Here is an 8,256-nt window from a genome sequence, read left to right as displayed (position 1 = left end):
CTGCTGCTGCTACTGCCCTGACCTAAAAAAGACAAAACCACACACACACACACAGAGAATAACAAAATAAATAAAAACGAATGGCAGGAGATGTTTTCCTACTGAAAAAAAAAAACAAAAAAACAACCAAAAACCAAAAACCTTTGTATTGCAGCTGTTGGACTGAATTCTTCTGGGAAATGAAACAGAAGTCTGAGGTACAAAAATAGAAAAACTTAGTGACATGGGAAATTGCTGATGGACACGTAGCAGCACTCCAAGGGCAGGGCTGGGTCTCAGACATATCTGTGCTACTTGCAGCCATTAGGGTGCATTTCTGATTGTTCTCCTAGGCCAGGGACAATCTCCACTAAGAGCTTAAAATGCAGCCTTCTGTCATTCTGAAGTGCCTGTGAAAGAGAAGATAGACTCCTCAACAGACCCGGAAAGAAAATAGTTCTTACAAGGATGTGGAGGACAGGTCCTAAGGAAACACTCCATAGTTTGCCATCAGAAACGAGAGCATTTAAAGGGTTGCTGTAACTACTGGAAACCCCTGAAACAAAGAAAGATTAAAAGACTGTTCGCAGATTTTAACACTCGAACTGTGGTTGCTCTTTGTTGGCAGGACATGTGAGCACAACCCTGCGCTTCAAGGGAACAAATGGACTATGGCTGGAGGGCTGCCGAGACACCTGAAGGAAGGGCCATGGGTCGGGAGGAGGAAGAGTGAGGAGGAGGAGGAGATGCAGATGGCCAGAGTTCAGATACAGCTTTTAGTATCTGCTTTTAGTATTTTAGACTTCAGAAGAGCAGATCTTTTATTTGGAGCTGATCTCACACAACTTGTAGCTGCAGGAGAAAGAGAAGTGAAAGCTGGCAGCATGACAGATTCAGAGCTTTTCAGTTCTCCGTAATTAGTTTAAATCTACTTCCACCTGATCAGAGCACGTATTGTCACCATCTAAGGGTTTAAGGTTGCTCAAGTGCATTTTTACAAGAAAAAGAAAACATGTTGTTTGTTTCCAAGTTCTTTAAATATAAAGCTACCTTTGCATGTAAGGGAGAGCAGAGCTGTGTGAAGTGAAAAGAGCAAAGGAAAAGTCCTGACAAACAAATTACTGGAGGAAAAACAGTTGCTGATACAAAGGCTCATGGTTAAGAGCAAAGATCATGCTGGTGGGATGTACTGGAAACCACAACAGGAAACACCATATTCTTGATCTCTTTCAGTGTTAAAGGGTGTCTGTGTTGTGTCTATGTTACTGCAGCAAGGACCAACAAATTCTAGCTCTACATTTAAAAGCCATGCACTTAAACTTAACGTTTTATCCACTAGTCATTCACAGAGAAGTACAGGAAGCTTCACATAATGAATTTCCCCAGATAAACATGCTGAAGGGAATGTCTGGACATTAGATTAGTCTGACAGGTATAAGCAGCCTACATGAATTTTATTTTTTTAGCTTTCAGATTATTATTTCTCTTCTTCTGTTCACAATATTAAGGCAAAAAAAAAAAAAAAAAAAAAAAAAGAAAAGAAAAGGCTCTAGTCATGTGCTGGGAATATCTCCATATTCACTGCACAGCCTGTCCTCCAGGCAAATATTTAGTCTAACTAAACATCATGAATGAAGAGGCTATTGGAGTATAAAGTAGAAGAATAATCTCTGAGGCTTTGACCAAGGCATTAGAAAGACCTAATAATAGAAGAGCTTTGCAGAGATGCTAAGATAAAGCAAAAGCCATCTTGAGAATGCCTTGAAGAAAAGCTTTGCCTGTCACCATTCACTTGGCAACTTGAAAGGCAGGCTTGAATTGAGAATCACACAGGAAAATTAAGATGGCATAATAATAATTGTTATAATTTTATGAATCTGACATCCTGTTTGCCAGCACATCCTGAGTGACCCCATCAGATATCTCTGCAAGGCACAAGTGACTCTTTTAATATTTAAGCCCCTGTTGAAATATTTCTATAAGGCAAATTTTACCACAGAATGACACAGAAGAAGATGCTGAAGAGCAAAATAATAAAATGCCTTTTCTCAGTGGAATACTACAACACATCATTGCCTTGCTTATACTCCAGTGCCCTCCTTTTTGCCTGAACTCAAGCTTTTCTCTTCTTTACCACTGGTGTTCCTCAATGGCAAGCCAGGCCCATTGCAATGCTACGGAACTGCTTTCTTCTGACAATAAATGCCAAAAAATACATGCAGCCAAAAAAGTATACAGATCACATTCCCCAAAGGCATTAGGAAAATCAACGGGAAATGTTATTTCAAAGCCTGCTATCCAGCCAGCAAATAATGAATAACAATGGAATCTGGTATCAATAGTTGGGAAGTTTTATTACTGTTGTCAAGTTTCCCATTATTGTTATTTTTTTTCCAAAGTAATACGGTTTACCTAATGTAGAGAGAAGCAGATGGTTTATTGCTTATAGATGGTTATCTGATTCTTGCAGAGGAAGTTTATTAACCAGTTTTTCTGTTTTTATCAAATAATTACATATTTTCAATTTATTTACTAGAAGAAGGGAAAAGACGGAAATAAATTATGTTGTATACAAATGATTACGGACATACTGGTGGGGAATGAAACATACTATTAACAAATATTCTAAGAGTGGGATAATAACAATGGAAGAAGAAAATCTATAGGATATGGAAAAGAGGTCTGGACACAAAGGAACACAGGAATGCTGTCAGGGCATGCAGGATTGGGAAAGCTCCTTGCATGCCTGCTGCAACGCACTCACCATTGGTCATTGAGGGACAGCACCTTGAAGACCCTGAAGTGCAGGTCCTAAGGCTTTCCCATGTCATTCAGGCATCACAGTATCAGCATTAGTAAACATCTGCACTGGATGGATCTTAACCAGCTCTGCTGATGCTCTCTGCATCATCTACCCCATGTCTGCCTTGTGCAGTATGACCCACCCTGGAGGTAACAAGAGCCATTTGAGACTCACAGAATCACACAGAATCACAGAATGGCCAGGGTTGGAAGGGACCTGAAGGATCATGAATCTCCAATCCCCTGCCACATGCAGGGCCACCAACCTCCACATTTCGTACTAGAGACTCAATTAGACTGCTGCAAGAGATTCCTGTTTTGGATTAATTTAGTCACAGTATCCAGTCAGTTCTGAATTTATCAAAACTTTCTAGTCATTTTGTATGTAGAAATTACAAGAAATGATCTTTCTGTACTTGTTCCCTTTTTATGAAGCTGATGATGGCAAGCTGAATACATTAATTATGCGAGCTTATGAGAGAAATTATGCAGATGAGGTACCTGTATAGTCAATCCTCTCTGTTTTCCAGCAGCTGAAAGTTAAGACTTAAATATCTGTATCCTCGTGAAGTTTCTGTTCTGCAGGGAGGTAGAAGTGCCTACTTCTGGTGGTTCAAGTCTCTGTATAAAAGCATCCATATAAAAGGTAACACGTGCTTCTTCAAGGTACCTTCTTTCTTGTGTCTATGCTTTGAAGACTGTCACAGTGGTTGACAGGTTTGAGAGCACCAGCCTACAGGAGCTGTTCAGAAGGCTGTAAAGGTGGTGGTGATAATATCGAGCAGGCTAAACATAAAATAGATGATCCTAATTCCCTTAAATATGAAAACATTTCTGTATTTTTTGCTCAGGAAACCATTTGCAATCCTAGTCAAGCAAGAGCTAGTTCATCTTGGGCAAAAAAAAATTCCTGCTGTAACTTCGCAGTATCTTCACCAAGGTCAAAGTATTTACACTTACATACATACACATACATACACAGAAATAATTATATTCTTTGTGGTTTTGTTTGTTTGCTTTTTGTATGGCTTTAGATATCTTTGCTATTAACACATACAGAATATGATCAAAACCCTGGATATGTCCTCAAAAAGTGCCTTTTCTATCTCTGTTTTTTTTCCCCAGGAATGTGTAGTGTAGAGAATCCATCTTATGTAAAGCACTACTGATGTCAAAGCATTGTAACAAACCTGAAGGGCAGTTTCTGAGAAAAACAGATGATTTTATTATGATAAAAGTGATGGTAAGGTAGGATGAAATTTGCACTGCTCTGTCCATACTATACCTGTTTTGTGGCTAAATGGAGGGCTTCAATCTCTAGGGATGTCAGAGCAGGAGCTTTCCTGAACTCTAAAATATATTAAGAAGAAAGCACTGCACAAAAACACCTCAGAAATGTCAAGACATTTTTAGCAAATGATTATAAAATAATTCTCCTATAGTGCTGAAAACAGGATATTTTGTGTGTTTTTGCAATGCTAGCCCTGATTTCCAAGCTATTTTAAGGGTGTTATAATACTAAATTAATGTAAGATATCATTTATTTTCACTAACAGTCATTAATAAAACAGTTATATCACCTAATGGAGCATGAAAACTACAAATTTGTTATGAAGCTCCATGTAAAAGCTGGAATATTAATACAGTCCCTCCAACCGAATTAGACACTGTGGCAGGTTCCCATAATAATACTGTAAGATGTTCTAAGAACAAATATTTGCAGTAAATATTAACTGCTTTCTTCCTGTTTTGTAAGGCGAAAAGATTTCCCGCTTTCAAAGTTCCAGATTTCGGTACATTCGCGTCGCCGAGGATCAACGCCGGTGAAGCCGCAGGGCAACGCTTCTCGGCTTTTTTAGGGCTTCATCGACAGCGAAAAGTCTTGAGAGAGACGGCGGAACGGCCGTCAGGTTGCGGCGCCGGCGGCGCTCGCAGCACCGCGCTCACGGGTGGCGCCCCGCCGCGTCTCCAGCGCGGAGCGGCGGGTGCGGAGCCAGCAGATGGCAGCCAGAGCCGCTCGCAGCTCGCGGCTCTGCGGGCGCCTCGTGCGCCGAACGGCCTCCGCAGCCTCCGGCACGGCCGCGTCGCGGCGGCTGCCCGCAGATCCTCTGCCGGTGCCTCCGCAGGGCGGAACGAACCCCCGGCACGGCTGGGTATCGGCTGGAGGAGACGCAAAGTATGCCGCCTTGGTGCACCTGACCCAATTTTCAAGTGAGGGGGTTCTCCACAGAAGCCTTGGTGCTGTCTTACAGGTGCACCAAAGGCAGTTTTCTTGTGCTCTGACTTCATACTAGGAGAGTCTGGAGGTTGCAGTGGAAAGTGAATGGGTGAAAGAAGCGTCAGGAAGAATATGGCTTAGAACTGAGCAAAACTAGTCATTCAGATACATTCTGTTTTGCTTTGTTTTGCTTTTAAAAAGTTATCTTCAGCAAGAAGGAGCTGCCTAATACGTGAATGATACATGATAAAAAATGTTTAATGATAACCAAGAGATTGACAGTCATTCCCACAGAGATTTTGCTATATACTTGCATTAATAATTCAAAGTATATATGTAGGTTGCTCTGAAAGTAATGCCTCTTATTTATTTCCTTGGAAAAAACAGGAGATACAAATAGCTCAATAACGCTGTTTAATAGATAAAACCTCAGCTACAAAACACCGTTTTTTTGTCATAGTCATCACTATTACCTCTTCATTTTGTGCTGCGATAGCTGTGTTTGGCTGTCTGGAACGAGGCTTGTCTTTCATGTTGCCATCACCACTGCTGAAACGCACCACCCATCACCTTACTGAGCTGCACCCACTGTTTGGTCTCTATAAACAATCAGCAAATATTAGTGGATGTCAGTGGATTCATTTTTTTTCCAACTGGAGGAATTCAATTCCACCCCTTTGCTTCGCTCACACTTCCATGTCAGATCTGTTCTGTCAGGCTGCCCCCTGCTGCTGTCTGTCTCACAGCAACAACATGTCATGGCATATTGGTGGGAAGGTTCAACCTCTACTGCCATTCTACCAATGTCTGTCTCTGACATCATGGGTCAATGTGATAAAATGGAAGGCATTACTTTCAGAGCAGCCCATGTAAATATCCTCAGCTGCATTACATTTCCCTTTTTGAGGGCATCCATGATTTATTTAACCTGAAACAGTATGCTCATGTTTTCCATAACAGCTATCAAGTACTATTACAAGATTTTCTTGAACTTACTTGCCTATAAAAATTTATCGCACAACATACGGGTGATTTCTTCATCAAAGAATATGAGAATAATTCTTACTAAATGAAAAATGTAAGAAATAGAAATGATTGCTCGATGTGTTAGGCCAGCTAACTGCCGTACTGTGTTTGAGCATAATCATTAATTGGAAAGTTATCACCAGCCATGAACTACACAAGAACATTTAACTGCCTCCCACGGTGCCCATGAAAATACAGAGACTGATGGTTTAATTAGTAATCCCAGAGATACCAGGCGATGCCGAAGAGCTAAAGAACGACCAGCATTATTGTGGGGAAGAAGGAGCAACTTGAAATCTTTCCACCAGCCTGTTATGTTTCAGGCCTTTGCTGGCAGGGATGACAGCAGTGATTGTGACCTGAAATTACTGGATTATGTTCTGTGGGCCTTTGACAACAACTGTGCACCATACAGTGAAAGGTCTGTTTCCTTTCCCTGCTTCAAATGCTTTACTTTGCTCCGATGCCTTTGCAGACTTCAGTCAGAAAGTATTTCTCATTTACATGACCTAGATAGAATAATAGTGAGAAAGATGTTCCTTGATCTTTTTTTCTGTTGGTTTGCTGTGTTCAGCCTGGAAGAAAAACGTAATCATGGGAATGCATTGTTTCTTTTATGCTGATATTAGGAAGCAATACAAGAGAGAGTGGGGGATAGATCCAGGCAGAAGCCTTGCAATAAGTGGGCAGAAGAACACACAGAATAACTTTAGAGATTAGAGAGTTTTGCTTACATTTTTAAAAGTTTTTGTTTAGTGACTTTTATTACTCTGACCTATGGCTGCCAATAACTGTGCCCTGGCCAATTTAACTCCCGCACCACCATGATGGGAACCGTGTCAGTAATAAGAAGGACAGCTCAGTGGGTGGCTCATTCCATGCTTACTCATTTCAGAGTCATTACCTCAGCTGGCACACTGGACAATCTATATTGTAAAGTGCTATGCTCCGACTTGAACTGTGCTTATTGAAATAGCTTGAACACATCTTGACTGCATTTGGCCTAAACTATTGCCCAGTTACATTCATTAGTGAGCTTTGTGATTGGTCACAGGGATTCCATTTCTAACCTAGACAAGGCCTTCCCATGTCCCGTTTGTCATATGGTAGGGTGCAAGAAATAAATCTGTGTCAAAATAAAAAACCAAAAAGCAGAGGAAACACCCAGGTACAATTTTCCCTGGACTGTCACAACGTAAGTATCCATGAAAGAAGTTGGTGTAATCAAGCCCTTTTTTTGGGGTTGATTACTGACAGGCTTCTGCAGTGCTCACTGATCTATGCACCAGATAATGAAGCTGAATATATGAATAAATCATTTGCTAAGGAAGGAGAGAAACAAAGTTACTACTTTTAACAACCTTAAATATTTAATTCCTGTAAAGTAGTACAAAAAGTAGATGGCTGCCCAGAAGTTTGTAGAGTCTCCAAATACAGAGAAACTGGGACTAGCCAGAAGAAGGAACATAGGAGAGGAGCTGGCAACATGGTGGTGAATAACATACGAGTAAGTGAAAATGCAAACCTGCTTTTAGTGGAACACATCAGTAACAGGACATTAAAGTTTTTTTAAAGTTCTCATTCTGAAAATGGAAGTATTGATTCTAAAATAATAGGTTTGAGGCTTCTTTTGTTATCAAAGCACAATAAAAATGAATTGAAGTATGCCCACTGACACTGATGAGCTTTGAATTCAGACTCCATCTTCTTGCAAAACTATGTCAAATATACAAAAATGTCTGCCCAGTCAAGCATAGTTAGGAAATGTGAGACAAAAGGACCTTGACAGAGCGTCTGTCAAATTACAGGAACTAGGGGAACAGTCCAAGCAATCATGATGGCGTTTTCCAGCATAGTATGTCCAAATACCAAATTCATACACAACATAGTTTAACTCAAATTCTTTCATATTTGTATTAAACTCAGAAGAATCCAAGAGAGGTGATAATTTTCTAAGAATAATTTTAAGAAAGAAATAGACCTAAACCAAACATCTTGCACAGTTTCCAGTAGCTAACAAATATTTGTTCCATATATCTCAGCTCTGGTCCCCTATTATGTAAAAAGAGAAGCACGTTGTGCTTCAGATCTTTGCTATTATTATGTCCATTGTAAATAGCTATTTAGAACTAAAGCTACTGAAAGTGGTCTCCCAAAACTCACAGAGGAAGCTGACATGCTGTTCAGCTGGAAACAGCAAACAGCCTTCTTGAAGGATAATTGATGTGAAT

The sequence above is a fragment of the Lagopus muta genome, chromosome 13 (assembly GCF_023343835.1).
Source record: "Lagopus muta isolate bLagMut1 chromosome 13, bLagMut1 primary, whole genome shotgun sequence".
Lineage (NCBI taxonomy): Eukaryota > Metazoa > Chordata > Aves > Galliformes > Phasianidae > Lagopus > Lagopus muta.
Note: the sequence above shows the minus strand (reverse complement) of the source record.